This window comes from Pelodiscus sinensis, chromosome 1 (assembly GCF_049634645.1).
Source record: "Pelodiscus sinensis isolate JC-2024 chromosome 1, ASM4963464v1, whole genome shotgun sequence".
NCBI lineage: Eukaryota > Metazoa > Chordata > Testudines > Trionychidae > Pelodiscus > Pelodiscus sinensis.
Window position 1 is genome coordinate 225,118,969 of NC_134711.1, and position 16,149 is coordinate 225,135,117.

The 16,149-nt window shown below is 44.6% G+C and overlaps 1 protein-coding gene across 2 annotated transcripts in view; it reads right to left on the minus strand.

The window, feature by feature from the left end:
• Positions 1 to 15,228, minus strand: part of JADE3 (jade family PHD finger 3) — an 82,817-nt gene extending 67,589 nt beyond the window's left edge. The window contains exons 1-2 of one of the 2 annotated variants that reach the window (XM_075916158.1): positions 14,991 to 15,228; positions 12,595 to 12,647 (exon numbers count right to left, since the gene is read on the minus strand). The gene's annotated coding sequence lies outside the window, so the exon portion shown is untranslated. The remainder of the gene's footprint in view (positions 1 to 12,594; positions 12,648 to 14,990) is intronic. The other variant, XM_075916151.1, reaches the window with a different exon arrangement.
• Positions 15,229 to 16,149: the final 921 nt, after the last annotated feature.

Below are 16,149 nucleotides of genomic sequence, written 5' to 3' on the forward strand. Positions count from 1 at the left end.
TAGGAACGTAAAACAATGTAATTAACCACTAAAAATCCTAGCAGTTACACAGGCCGCAGGCTCTGCAGTATAAAGCTTATTTAAGCTTGATATTGCAGAGCCCTCAGCAAACCCTCCCTGTTATGAACCCGAAGCAGCCCACTGCCTGGGGAGAGTGAGGGAAGTATTCCACCCTGACCAGTTAACTGGTAAGCCTCATCCGTGAAGGGTGAGGCTTACTAATTAGCCATTTGCTTTCTTAATTTAAACAGCCTCGCCTCTGTGGCTACACATTTCATCGCAGTACAGGTTGGACCTCCCTGGTCCGGCACCCTCGGGACCCGAGTCATCCTGGTCCAGGGAGTTTGCCAGACCAGGAGAGATTAGTGCCCCTCTGCTGGCTACCCAGACACTGTCCCACTAAAGCTGGCCCGGCTGAGGTTCCCTTCCCTGATGCACACCCACTGGGCTGGGGGTTCCTTAGCCAGGGCTGCCCAGCTGCTGTCAGTCCCACTGCCTCTGGGGGTTCCTGGCTGGGGCTGCCTGGCCAGTGCAGCCCAACCACTGCCAACCTCGCTACCTCTGGGAGGAGGGGATGGAGGGGGGTTTCCACAGGGTTCTCCAGCCTCAGTCTGTCTGGCATCCATGCCACCATTGGGGGGTTTCCAGCTAGGGCTGCTAGGCCAGCCCCACTGCTACTGGGGATTCCCCTGCCGGCACTCCCTGGCTGCCACCTGGACCTACCACCAGGGTTCCCCAGATGGAGCTCCCAAGGCTACCAGATTTCCTAGTCAGGGCTACCAGGCCATCCTAAACCCACCACAGGGAGGTCTTCGGGGTTCTCTGGCCACCACTGGTCCTGCTGCTTTGGGCTCTCCACCCACATGACCCCACTGACACTGGGGGTTCCTCGGCCAAGGCAGAGGCTCCCTGATGCCACCTGGCCCTGCTGACACTGGGATTCCCCTGCCCCACTGCTACTGGCCCAACTGGGATTCTGCAGACCCCAAGTTCTCCAGGCTGGCTCTTGCAGCTCCTTGCCAGACCATGGATGTTGTCAGACCAGAGTCCCAGATTTGCAAGGTAAAACCTATACTCAGAAAAATATTTCTTCCTTAAAGACTATTTTAATTGTCTCTGTCCTATATCAAGTAAAGGCAAACTCAATCTAAGGTAACCCTTCCTTTGCCCTTCCCCACCTCAGTTTAAGCAGAACTAATAAGGAGTTCTAAGAAACAAACAGTAAAATCCTGGCACCACTGATGATACAAGGAGTTTTGCCACTGACTTCACTAGAAACCTTTTTTTTTTTTGAGAGAGAGAGAGAGAGAGAGAGAGAGAGAGAGATCAATGAGATTTGCTTTGTAAAACTTGCTTAATTTTGCTGTGTCCCAGGCAAACCAAGACTGTTAAGATCAAGTCAGGATATAAAAACCTTTGTGGAGAGAACTACACTCTTTTAGTCTTTCCTGGGAGTATGAGTAAAATTATGACATTTAATGAAATAGCATAAAAACTTCAAGGTCTTCACTGTCTTCCCCCATTAGCTTAAAAAATTTATAAGAACGGTTTTGAGAAACTGACATATAAAGCAATCATCTTTAGGACTAAAGTAAAAAAGTTAACCCTACCTCAACGTAGAAGCAGTATTATCACTTGTGAAAACTGAAGCACATAAGGTCTTCCCTCAAAAATAAACGGCACTAACAAAATGGTTAAGAAGTCATTTACGCCAACCGTAGAAATCACATTCAAGACAACGCCAATTAAAATTACAAAAGAGAAGCACTGTACCAAATCTTCCATACTATTAAACTAGAGTTTACTGATATCTGCCCTGAATGCAGAGTTTTCAAATGGATTCCACTGAAAGACAAGATTTATTCTGAAAATTGATTACATAAAAAAGCACTTTCAGGTATCTGCTCACTTATGTTTTATCCGCTTATTTTAAAGGACAAAAGTTAGCTTTCATGGTTTTACTCATAGCCCTGCAAAGCTAACTGTGCTGTAAGAAAAACCTAAATTCTGTTCACTATCAAATTCAAAATTTGAATCAGTTATAACTGGGCTAACCAATTAAAGGAAAAAGAGGTTGCACAGGTGTCATTGACAGCATTATCTGAGTACAGTAAGATGGCACAGATCCTCTTAGGGCATAATTAGACCTGAAGAAACTTATTACTGGTGACAATGCCTGATGAAGCCAGCTAGACTTTCACATCCAAGTCATAGCATGATGGACTGAGAGTAAAGCCATTTCTATATTAGAAAATGTAACACAACTGATTTAGCCACACCAGTGCAAATCCTTAGACTTAAGGCTGCATAAATTGCTCTAAAACTAATTTAGCTTATACCACTGTCTCCTTAGGCATAGTTCTTTCAAAGAGAAACATTTTGCAAATAGAAAAATTACTAGAAGACAGATGATTGGCAAAAAGTGTAGTAGAGTATTTGAAGCTAATTTTAGACAATTTAGAAATTAATGCTCTCTCAAGTTTGCTATGGTCTCAGCTTATTTTTTCCTGTAACAGAGCAAAATCACTCAAAGCCCTATATGGCCATAAGTGCCATTCAAAAATTAGTAACAATATGACAGGTTTAACAGAAAATTCAGTTACAACTGTATAGATCATGGGTTCCCAAACTGGGGGGAGTGCCCCACTGGGGGGAGGAGGGGGGCTTGAAGGAATTCCAGGGCAGGCACAAGGCGACCCAGCCACACACACACACCCCCATCAATCCCACCCCAAGTTTTGCTGCTTTTTTGGGGGAAGGGGGGCGTGAGGGTTTCTCAAAAATCAAAAAGGGGGTGTGATGCTGAAAAGTTTGGGAATCACTGGTTTAGATCTACATACCAATGTGTTTACACAGATTCTATAACAATTGAAAAACAAAAACAAAACTATCTAGTTATATGGAAGCAAATTTGTAATCATAAGTGTATTCGCCAAAAAATTACAAGAGAAAACATTTCTTCTCTCACACTTAATAAAAACATTTTCTTACGAATAGAAGTTGATCCAATAAAGATTATGTAACCACCTTCTCTTATAGAATTTCCATGCATGCTAACACAAACAGCAATTTTCAGTAGATAGTACTGTATTCCACACGTACATCTGCCAGGAAATTATACCACTAAGAGAATTTTTTAATATGACATAAGTCTGCCCCCCAAAAACAAAAAAGCTTGGAGGGGCTGAGAATGTTTTCAGGCCAAACGTCAAAGAATTCACTTGCTGACATTGTTTGGGGCAGCATTTCCCAAAGTGTGGTCCATGGCTCGGTACTGGTCCTTAGAAGAATAAAAAAAAATACCGGTCCTTAGAAAAATTATTGCACACGATCCTATTAATTTGTGCGATAGGATAGCAGCACCCCGCACTGCCAAGCGCAGCGGCGCGGCCCTCTTGAGAGAGAGCCTGCCACCTCCCCATAGGACCCAGGGACAATGTCAGGCGCCATGCACACTGACTCAGAATGCCTGGCGCCAGATGCAGCCAGAGGAGCCAGTGCTGGCTGATAAAAGCAGCCGGAATTGGGGCCGGGGGGGGGGGGGGGGGGGAGGGGAACAAGCCGCTGGACAGATAGTGCCAGCGACAATTTATTTGCATATTCATCATTTGCTTAATGAATATGCAAATAAATGTTACCGGTCCTCCAAAAGCTTGTCAATGGGTTTACTGTTGCCCAGTATCTAAAAGATTGGGAACCACAGGTTTGGGGTAATGATAAATCTAACCCAGATAATTTACATGGTACTCAAGATAAACCGTTTGGCAGCTCAAAAAAAAAAGGGGGGGGTGGACTTTCTAGGGTCATTGTAAAATAACCTGGAGAATCAGTGCTAAAGTGTTAGAGCAGGGGTCAGCAACCTTTCCCAAGTGGCGTGCCAAGATTTAATCCTCCTGCCTTGGGCCAAGCCACTCTCCCCACCATACTCCCTACTTGGTCTCCTGCCCTGGGCTCCACTCCGACTTCCCCACAAGCCAGATCTGGTACCAAGCCTTGGTGCTCCCTCCCTCCACCCCCATGCAGGAAGCCAGCGCTGGCTCCAATCTTGCAAGGGGGCATGATGCTGGATTGCCAGCACAGGCTCTCTATTGTGGATAGGAAGGAGTGAGGAGGAGCCTGTTCATTGCAATTGCCACTGAAAATAGTCTTGCGTGTCACTTATGGCACATGTGCCATACGTTGCCGACCCCTGTGTTAGAGGATAAAAACCATCAGATAGAAGAACTGCAAGTGTCAAATGTATGTTTGGAAGGTAAATGAGACCAAAAAAAGCCCCAAAATAAAACATGTTCAAGCTGTCTTTAAACATCACTGACATCTGATTTATCCTTTCCCTCCCACTCCCATCTCAGCACTTAAAAGGCTCATTTTGGTTCAAGAACGCATCAAGTGCTGGAAGGAGATGAGAAAATGGGAATGAATTTAATCACTTCATATAAAGACTGTTAAATATCACCTTCAAAAGCACTTGGATACCAAGTCAGTCTGGTTGACGCTGAGTTGGCAGATCAGAGTTGAGGACCATCTTTTAAAAGAATTTCAGAACTTAGCCATACTTAGTTCTCCATGATTTTATTTATATAATTTTCTGCCTTTTTTGGCCAAAATATGGCATTACCTTATTAACAAAACAGATTTAGGGTAAAAAATGGATACTTAGTCAAACTCTATAGACAGCATAAACCAAGCATTAGGGCCACAAAATAGGTTTATCCTCTTCCTCCTGTGCTCACTTAACCCACAATCTTTATATTTGGTAAGTCATATTGGCTACATGGAAATATTTCATTGTTTCTCTGAACAGTTTTATTTTATATTTGTGTGGCCCATTTCTGTTTAATTAGATCAAGCCAGATTTCCTCTGAGAATGCAAGAGCAGTAGTCAACATCCACGCATCCAGCCCCTGGGAAACCTCTTTCAACTGCCACCGTAAATCTGTGTCTCTGTAGACAGCCTTGTGTAAAATGATGTATTTTGATTCAACAAGTCTTCCTCATGCTCAGTACAAATTTAAATATATTTACAATATTTGAATGAAAATAGAAAATTTTCCAGAGACTTTCACAAAGTGTCATTGGGAAGCTATTAGTTGTTAAAGAAAGTGCTGGAAATGTAATAACTAAAAAAAACCTGCATTGTATTTTATAACTTACTACTTCATAAAGTTTGAGGAAACATGCTGATTGCTCATGTAGCAGAATTCTAGGATGACTTCCCTAAGAAAATCTCATCTCTCTCATTTTATATTTAAGTAGATGGGAAAAGGCCAACCAAAAGTTGTAGAAAAAAAGCATCTTCAGTAAATTGGATACAATATTCTGCCAATCTTCCCCACAGAAGAACCAACATTAAGCAAGGACGCTTGTAGCCATTCTTAGATACTCATAGAAATGTAGCCGTGTTAGTCTGGTGTAGCTGAAACAAAAAACAGGACTATGTAGCACTATGTAAAAACCATCTTGTTAGTCTTTAAAGTGCTACATGGTCCTGTTTTTTGTTTTAGATACTCGTGTTTTTCCAACTATTTAATATTAGTGTTGATTCTTTAAGCTCTTCCTTCGATTTGATTCACTTCTGCCACATTTAGATGTGAAACTGAGTGCAAGTTTCTCTGAAGTAGTACATGCAGGGCAAGGTGCTTTACTTGCTTTCTCACAAAGTTCATTTCAGGCTACATTGAAGGAGATGACGACAGTAGCCTAAGACTGCAACTTCATTATCAAATTCAAGTCTTTCACCTGTTGTTTCAGGCCCATTCCACAAGCCAAATACACAGAGAAGCCTTGGAACTTTACTTCATTTACAGACTTGGGACCCATCACAAAAGGACTAAAAGGTATGAATAAAGACATTACCTGGCTAGCACACTAGCTTTCACATCCTAATGATTTAAACCATACAATGGGTACTTAAGAACAATTTGCACCTAATCTATCAGCTCATAGTCATGCAGCAGGAACACTGACAATTTTTCTCCCTTCTCCCCCCCAATCCCATATTTATTTTGGAACTGGATCTTAATTAACTCCATCTGAGGAAGTGGGTTGTGCCCACAAACACTCATACCGTCTACATGTTTTGTTAGTTTTTAAGGTGCTACTAGACTATTTATTGCTTAAGTCTTTCCTATTAATGGTGAGGCTTACTGGTTAACCTTTGGAATAGTGATAGAAATGTAGCCGTGTTAGTCTGGTGTAGCGGAAACAAAATACAGGACTATGTAGCACTTGAGTCCTGTATTTGGTTAACCTTTCACACCCATACAATGAATAGCTCCTCTGCCTGCCTCTGCTATTCTTTACAGCAGGAGAGGGGAACCTAAGGCCAGAGGGTCAGATGGAGCCCCCAGCTTGCCTGCATCTGGGCTCCATGTCTCAGGGCTCCCCCAGCACTGGAGAATGTGAGGAGTATTTTTCTCCTTCTCAGTCAAGGGGCCACATCAGTGAGGGTTTGTTTTGGATTTTTTCTGCTTCTCACTTGTGTGCAGCCCCAGACTGATTTTTCTGCAGGTCAGCAGCCTCCAACCCCAAAAAGATTCTTCACCCTGTCTTAGAGCTTTCCTACAGAATTAAACCCACATTTTACAGAGGTGGAAAACACATGCAAAGGAAAACTGGGTTTTTTTGGAGCATGGAGAAATCCCATCCAGATTTGGTCCTATTATGTCACCATAAAAGATAAGTCCAGTTAGAATCTATTTGATATTAAGGTTTGTCCGTTACTGTTAGAATGATACAGTAAACTTCCGATAATCTGGCACCTTTGGGACCCAGGGGGTGCCGGATTATCAGATATGCCGGACTATCAGAAGCGGGGGGTATGAGGGGTCTCGGGGGGGGGGGGGGGGGGAGGAGATAGTCCGGCTCTGCCCCAGGCGTCCCTGATTCAGCCGCTGCTGAAACTGACCAGAGGCTGAATCCGGGAAGCCGGAGGCAGAGAAGTTTGGGCGCTGCCCGGTTGGTCCCGCGGCCCCGAGGGGCAGCTTCCCGGATTCAGCTGCTGGTCAGTTTTAGCAGCGGCTGAATAAAGGAAGCTGGGGGCAGAGCAGCTCCAATGGTCTGGCTGCCCAGAGCACTTCCGGGTTCCTGATGGTGCCGGACCATCAGAAGTGCCGGAATATCAAATGCCGGACCATCGGAGTTTTACTGTATTAAGAAGGAAAAAAAAACACCAAAGCTGTTGAAGCAATGGAAAAAAAAGATAATCACATTCCCATATATCTACTATGTATTTGAGAGTGTTTCTTTGTGAGAAAGTTTGTCTGTTCATTCGAGAATGCCTCGTAAATGGTAAGAGCTAGGACCACCCGATACAGCTGTTTAAAGCAAGGATAGGGAACTGTTTTTTTTGGGGGGGGGGGGATGTTAGGGACCGTTGGCCCACAGGGGGAGGGGAGAGAAATCAGAGGCCCCAGAAGAAACAACAAAGCACCACAACCCTCAAATGAGAAGCAGCCAGCTCCCCAAGGGGTGGATGACTGGATCCAGGCAATAGAAGTGCTAGATCCAGCCCCCGGGGCCATAGGTTCCCCACCTCTGACTTCAAGCAAGTTAAAGCTTTGGTTTTGGGCGGGGGGAGGATTCAGCTCTCCCACCCCGTGTGTATGGGGACACATACAATCCATACGGAAATAAATGAATCACCAGCTAGGTGAAAGAAGCTGGTTGGAGGCGAGTGACCTACCACCCTATATCTGGAACTGCCGCAACCCCGAGCCTCCCACTTCCAGGCATCTTTTAAGACTAGCAGGGGGAGTGCCATTTGTATGGGAACATTGCTGGCAGTTCCCCTTCATCAGTGAATGAGGAGAAAGTGCAGTTTGCTCCATACCTCACTCTGGCTGGGGAACTCAGGGGGCAGATGAACCTGGACCTACCCTAGCTGGGGGACATGCACCCCTTCCCCGGCTGTGCCCACTGGAGTTGCAACAACTATAGAGAGGCACTTCTCATTGAGCTGATGTGGTCAGAGAGTGATGAGATAGTCTTCTTTCTGCATGGAAGCCTAAGTACTGAACACCTAACCCCCATATCCCCACCCCAGATCAATGATTTAAATGAAGAAAAGCAAAAACTAATTAAGGACCCAAACAATGCCATGTAAATCTTCTAGTTTTGGTATATGTGGTAGGTGGTGTGTAAACACATTTGTTGCACTGGAACAGTAAATTGCATACAAAATCCTATTTAAACCTCATTTACATTTAAAGACTGTCAAATTATTTAAAAGTTCACTTGTGAATGGTTTTTTTCCCCCCCAGTTAAATTCAGTTCATTATGATTCTGCAAGAGACAGAGTTAGAGAGGGGTCTACTCAATCAACCCCCCTAATTTTAATACAAACTATTATTAGTCTGGATGTTTGTAGCAGACCTACCTTATTTATTATTTGTATGTTTTAAAATTTAGTTATCCCCAAAGGGAGACGAAATACCACATGACCAACAAGTTACTACTATTGTCCGGCTGCAAATTTGTGTAAAGAGTCAATCCCTTACCACTCTTGAAAAGTGCAAAATTTGAAAAGCCAATTTTAAGTTTCTCATGTTGACCTAGATTATAGTCAATTTAAAAATATTTCATTTAACTATTTTAGTTAATTTTAAACAAAAAACAAACTTGAGTTTAAAAAACATGAATGTTTACATTCAAAAATTCACATACTTGTTAAAATATTTTATGTTTGCTGCTGATGAAAAAAATCCAAAATACATAATGTTTTTAGTTAAATAAAACATTTTAAATGTCTAACTGGTGATGTTCTCCTCCTAATACAGTATAGCAAGAAAATCCCTCAAATATTAATGATTAACTTATTGAATTGGAGACAGCTCACCTCCCAATGACTTCATAAATATCTGCTTCAATTACCTTTGGTAAATGAAATAACCAATCATTCATTTTCTGATCTAGCAATAAAACTAATCTGAAAAAAGTTCTTAAAATAAATTATTTAAAAACAAATAGTATGCACCGTCTAAAAATGAAACCTACATCTAGCTCTGAATTGTGAAGAATACATATTAAGGTTATGACTACCAACAAGAATGCACTTTTATGTAAAATATGATTAAATCAAATCTTCCTGACTAGTGAATTAAATCAGCGTGATTTAAATCAAATCCACCGTGGTTACTTGTAATCCTGCTGTTACATGACTATTTAACTACCCGATATCTAACATCCCTACTCCAGACTGCATGCTCACTTGATCATGTTACCTAAAGTTTCCAAAGATTTTTTTTTTTTAGATAGCTTGCCTACAAAAACACTGAGTTTTAAACAGGCATTTTAGATTTTTTTTTAAATCAATAGAACATGTAATAATTAAACTAGTTATTGTAACTACCCTGGGATATTTACTATCATGCCAACAAGAAATTAGAAGTTAAATGGTATTTCTAGGAAAATGCAAATGTAAAAAACAAATCTAATGGCAAGAGCCTTGGGGCAGGAATATTATGTGAAAATACTTAACTCATTTTTTAAACTGGCTCAATTTCAAGTTGACTATCCTTTTTATTGTATATAGACCCTAAGGGATGGGACTTGGGCATTAATATTCACAAAAAATGATTGCTCTGCTGCTTCCTAACCCTGTGGAAACCTAAAGTCTGCATCAGTAAAGTCCCTCAGCCGGACATGTGCCAAGCCACGTCAGTCATGACACGGATCAACAACTTAGTACAGGCTGAACTTCTTAAATCCAGGACTCTCTGGTAGAGCAACATCGGTGGTCCAGCAGGGTCATGGATGTTCCTGGACCAGAGAGCTCCAGTTCCCAGGAATCCAAGCCAGTCAGGGAGTCCAGCAAAGGGCAGCTCTGCCATCATCAGACTGGTGATCCCCATCCCCAAAGCACCCCAGCCAGGCAGGGCAGCAGCAGGCTCAGCAAGGCCCATCCCTGCAGAGCCTCATCCCTGGACCAGCATGGAGCCGTATCCCCGGGGAGCCCTGGCAGGGCATGGCAGCAGCGGGGCAGACCCAGAACCTAGCCCCTAGGAAGCCCCAGGTGGGACAGAAGCAGGGCTGCGGAGCTCCATCCCCTGGAGAGGCCCAGTCGGCTGATGGCAGCATGGCAAGCCCAAGCCCTGTAGCTGCAGGGCTGGAGTCCAATAGCAGTAGGGCTGGAGCAGAGCCAGCCAGAGGGAGGGGCAGTGTCTTGGGAGGCAGGTGGCAGAGAAGCTCACCTGATCTGGCAAGTTGCCTCATTTGGGACCAGTCAGGTCCCAAGGGCGCCAAACCAGGAAGTTTGAACCTGCACATAAAAATCACACCCATATATGCTCCAATGAGATTCTCAAATGAGGCATTCCATGCAAATCTTGCTTTTGAGGGCCAGTTCAGGATACATGTCCTGAGCACCCCTAAACCTACACAAGAGATGTGAAAATTAGTGATGATGCCCCTCCCTTTCAGTAACCTTTTGCACAATGGTTAAAGTACTCACTTGGGAGTCCAAGTGCCAATCCCTACTCTGCCTAATGCAGAACAGGGTCTCAGATTTCGATCAGCAGCCTTCCCGATACATGCCCTAACCCAGTAGTTTTCAAACTACAGGTAGCAACCCAGTTCTGAGTCATGGACTGTCAAGCACTGGGGCTCTTTGCTGCATGGTGATCAGATGCCAAGACTGGCTACCCGCCTGTCCTGGCACCACAGACAGCGCTGCGCCCTAGAAGCAGCCAGCAACAGGCTCAGTTCCTAGGTAGGTGGGGGCGCACAAGACACCACGCACTGCCCTGTCCTGAGCACTCAAGGTAAACGTCTCCCTTCCCCGCTCCCCAAAGCTCTCCTTCTCAGTCCCACCCTGAAGCCCACACACTAGTCAAATTATGGTAGGCTGCATGCATCAATAATTTTCTTCAACTGGATGATGAGAAAAAAAATTTGACTGACTGCATAGTGCAGTAATTTGGGGCAGGTCTCAGTATCTCTCCTGTTAAAAACTCTTCCTCTTTCTATAAATATGCATTGGAGCATGACAACCGAAATCTGGTTCTCCTACACAGGTATAGTCACTCTCTTTAGCCCAATGCATTCTTATTTGTATGCTAATGGAGCTCATCCGAGGGATTCTAAAGCCAGGTCTCTTTCATACTACTTGAGTGCTCTAACCACTGTGCTGAAGGTAGACAGAGGATGCCATCACCAGCTTGGGGGGCGGGGGGGGGGGGGGGGGGACGGGGGACACGACACACTAGCCTAGCAAAGGTGCCTAACTCCAGGAGAAAGTAAACTAAAAAAAACACCAACAAATAGTCTGGTAGCACTTTATAGACTAACAAAACATGTAGATGGTATCATGAGCTTTTGTGGGCATCTGAAGAAATAGGCTGTGCCCACGAAAGCTCATGATACCATCTACATGTTTTGTTAGTCTATAAAGTGCTACAAGACTATTTGTTGTTTTTTCAGTTTACCTGTACAGACTAACTCGGCTACCCTCTGAAGCTCCAGGAGAAGGGTCACTGCTAAGAATTCACACAGGGAGGTGCCTGCCTCTGGCCCACAGTTCAGCACACAACTTTCTGAGAATGATGGCAATCAGGCCACACAGCTCTCCTCAGCAGTGTCTAGTGGCTAGCTTCAGCCACTTCTCACTCCAGGTGCTGCCTTTTATCTGCCCCATTTTACAACACCTATGTACCAAGAGAGTTAGTATGGGCAATCTTGGTGCCTAAAAGTTAGGTGTAATTGTCAGTGTTGCTACAACACTTAAGTCTCCTTGGTAAAGGGCATCCTAAATTATCCCATTGCATCCTGTTTTCTGTGTGTTATCTTTTCAGCCCCAATCCAGCTATGTGCATAAGTGGACTGGTGTGCCAAAGAAAAGTCCTAATGGCTCCAATGAGCAGTCTGCTCCTGATGCAGGCTCTTTGAGACAGAGCTTACTTCATGCATCATACAGTACTCAGCATATTATAGGTGCTAAATAATGGAAGGACAGGGAAATCAAGATTCGTTCATCAATGTCTCAACTTCCAAGTTAACTGTGACAGTACTCTCCAGTACAAACAAATTAGGCCATTGTATTATCCAGAAAGCCAGAGATACCCAGGCATACATACACTCCACATTCTCCACAAGAGTAGAACTTCAGCAATAAAGAACGGCTTTTTGAAAGCATACTTTAGAGTACACAGTGGGTGAACTGCCATTTTTTAAAAAGCCAAAACTTCTGTAAAATTTTAAAAAAAAACCTCATGGCCTACTAAGCTAACATTAATTTATAAAAACTTTTTAACAAGGACGACCAGCCACTATAATCCCAAAGAACAAGACACAAACTTTCTGGTTTCTCTGCCTGAGTGAGTTCACAAACAACAGGTAGAAAGAGAAAGAGGGTCAACCCCAATTCTGCGCAGAGGTCTCTCAATACGTACAAAAAACAACAAAGAGTCCCTGTGGCATCCTTTAGATGCAGACTAACATGGTGACCCCACTGAAACTAACCACCACCTACATTCAAAGGATTCTACTGATTTCAACAGACCTCCTGATCAGGTAACAAGTTTTGACACCACTGTAGGTTTTCATGTGTGATCTCTTTTGCAAATCTTTGCTTCAGGTACTTGCTGTATTAGTACTCACTCTAGGAAGAAAACATCTCAAAATCTTAAGGAAGCCATTTGTGTAATGATGACCTACAAAATAAAACAAGAAGTTAGGGGAGGTATAGCTTTTTTGTAACGTATAGGCCACACAAAAACCTGAAAAGGTTTTACGTGTCTGCACAAGATTTCCTCCCTGCTTTCTTTAAGCATTAAAAACGCATGTCATGGTCTAGTCTGATGAAGTCAGAAGTTCAGGCAAAAGAGACAAAAATCATTTTACAGCACACATTACTGCAATATGATTTTTTTTTAAATCAATTTATTTGAAAACCCATTGTTCTACTAAAACAGCCTTTAAATACCACTTTCTTACAATTGCGTACAGTTTTTTTTTTCTTATTTCCAATTTATACATTTGTATAGATTTTTCCAGGCAGTTCTGAGAGTTACACTACCCAACTTGGTCAAATCATCTTATTCTTCTCTATGCATGTGCCCACACTCCAGCATTTTAGCTTCATAGCTGAAATTGGAAATATTCTTTTGTATTGTTCAGGAATAGTAAATGCAACTAAGCTCCCCCCAAAACAGCACCTCATAGGTGTAGCACCTATGTGATGTAAAGAAGTGAAACTGATCATCAAAATAGTGAAGCTTGTCATGCACAAACTGCCTTCAAACGCACCAAGAAAAAAAAAGAGACTCCAGCTCTCTAATGTCTACAGTTATAATATCAGGTGTTTTTTGTAGTAGTACTAGATACATTTTCATATGGGAATGAAATTCTCAACTGTATAGTGTCTCTTCAATTACAGGACTGCCAACTGAAACAGCTGACCCCTCTTCCTCATATATAGCAACAAACGGAAAGCAGAATTAATGCAGATTTTAAAAAATATTTTTAAAGTATTGTTAGTATGCTTGATTCATAGAAATGATATTTTAAAGAAAGTGCAGTGTTTCATCTTCCATTTTGATGATGCTTAAATATCTCGGGCTGCACCACAAGATTTAAACACTCTTCTGTGGATTGTCATACAATACAGTTGATTTACAAAGATTGTTACATTAACTCCTACTCATTGTGCTGGGAGCTCTGCAAGTGTAAAATAAGACAAGACTATTTCAAACAGCTTAACATTAACCTAATACACTGTGAAGGGTATTGAAAGGTGTCATCTGGAGTAATAAGTAGCGACTGAAACTTCAAATTTCTAATTCCAGCAGCCATGTAACATTTTGCACTCTTGTCGGATTCCCCATGGTAAAGTAAGGCTACTACTTATCTGCATCACGCTATGCTAGGATTAGGTGTATTTCCAAGACAGTGCACATAAAAGATTATGCAAGTATGTATTGTTTCAGCTATTAAACTATTACCTGGTAAGGAGTTTTTAAATCTACAAGGGTGTATTTCAAATTCATTAAAAATCTGATTCTTCACTCAAGTGAAGAATATTGCTAATACATACCATAAACAAAACTCTTCCACATAAACCACATACTTTGCAATCTGACTTTATTCCTCTTGGTAGAATGTGTCCTCATTTATTCCAAAGGCAGTACTAAATTTTGCATGCTACACTAACCTTCCACCACACCCAAATGCATGCTTTCGTGATTAAGCAGACTCATGCAGAAACTAACAAGTCTTCACATCTATCTGCAGTGAACAAAGAACATTTCAGCATGGACTTTTATTAGGCATATGCCAAGCGCATAGTGCAACAAGGTCCTGATCAGGGTCTTTTGACATTACAGCAGGGTTTGCAGCTGAAATGCCAAGACATCATCATAAATAAGTGCACGCTGACCTGGTGAGACTACTCACAAGTCACCTTTGCTTTCAGCCTGATCAGCACAAGGGCCTCGTCTACACAAACTACAATGTCTTACCGAAGGGTTGGATGCATTGCTGTTGAGCTTACACCTTCCAAGCCATTTAAAAGATACATGAAAACAAGCCGCTCCAAAAGAAACGGGAGCGTCCCCACAGGGGCCCGCACTAAAACCGGCTTTTTTTTTTTTTAAAAAAAAGTCACAATGCGACTTCAACTACAGCAACTTTCTTGGACTGACAACAACCCCCCCCCCTTCCCAGGGCAGCAACAACCCTCCCCCCCCAGGCCCGCCTGCGCCTTAATCCAGCCCAGCCAGATGGAGGGAACCGAGCGGGACTGGAAAGCCAGGTCGGGAGGCCACTTGCAGCTCGTGCACTTGTTATTGCCCCTTTGTCGGCGCACGTGGGGCCGGCCGGAGGAGAAAAGGCGGCGGCGGCGCAGCCAGTCACCCCAGCCCGGGCCCCCCCCCGTGCTCGGCTCCCAGGCGCCCCCCAAACGCTGCGCGGGGGGGACCCTGCGGCCGCTGGCCGGGCGAGGGAGCCGCCCCCGCGGCCTTGGCGCCAAACGCTCCCGCCCGCCGGGCCCCGCTCACCTTCTGGCCGCGCCCGCGTCCCCCGGCGTGTGCGGCCGCAGCGGCTCCGGGGCGCTCAGGGCCGCTCCCCGCCCAGGGCCCCTCCGCTGCCGCCGCCGCCCCGCTCCCAGGCCCCGTCCCCGGCCGCGCGCCCTAGGCCCCGGCCGCCCCGCTCATGCCGGGCTCGCGGGCGGTGGCAGGCGGCGGAGGCCGCACAGGAGCCCTATTGTACCAGCGCCGCCGCGGCGCCAGGCCCCGCCTCTTCCCCTTCCCGGCCCGGCCCGGCCGCCGCTGCGCAGAGCGGCCGCCCCGCCCCAGGGCCGCCCCCGGCTCCCTGCCCCGGGAGCAGTCGGGCCCGAAAAGCCCCCGCAGGGCAGGTGGCGCGGGGCCGCCCTGCAAGCAGGGAGCAGGTGGGAGCCGGCTCAGGGCCACATATCTCAGCCCGGCCCGGGGCACGCTTAGCGCCGGGACTGTGAAGCCTGCAGAAAGCAGCGGCGGGGCTGTTTTTAACCATCCTTTGGGCAGCTAGACCTTGCCCCAGCACCCGCTGAAGCGCGTGACTCATGAGGGATGGTACAGGTGTGAGTAAAAGCCCCCTGAACTCATGCGGTTGCCCGCCTGTGGGAGGGAGCGTGTGTGGGATCATCGCTTTACTGCAGTCAGACAGTGGTTTGTTTTTAAAGAGCACTTTAGTGCCACCTCAAAGCGGTTTAATTCTCAGTGCTTGACAGGTATGAATTGCATTTGTCATCTTGAACAAGTGGTGGGTGGCATCCACTATGGCTGCCCCTACCCTCGCTGAAAGAAGTGTGTCTCACTAGACATTTGTGAGAAATACAAAATGACCTAATTGACAACCAAACCAGTTCAAATACAAGTAAACTGTTCAAATGAGAATTACCACCTGCCCTGAACTTGGGCCACTGTCAAAGTGAAGGCTCAGCCTCCACTCTGGCACATTTTATCTTACACAATATATGAATCTCAATTTAATTTCACTTGCCTCAATGGATGTAAGGTAAGGGGTGTTTTTCATAAGAGGGTCCTGAAACTTCAGGCCTTTTAAAAATAAGAGTCTGCACTGAATTGCAGCCATTAATAGGAAACAAGTTCAGAGAGTTGGTCTGATTTTAAGTACACATTATTAGTTACGTCTCCTTGTGATAATCATAGAAACATA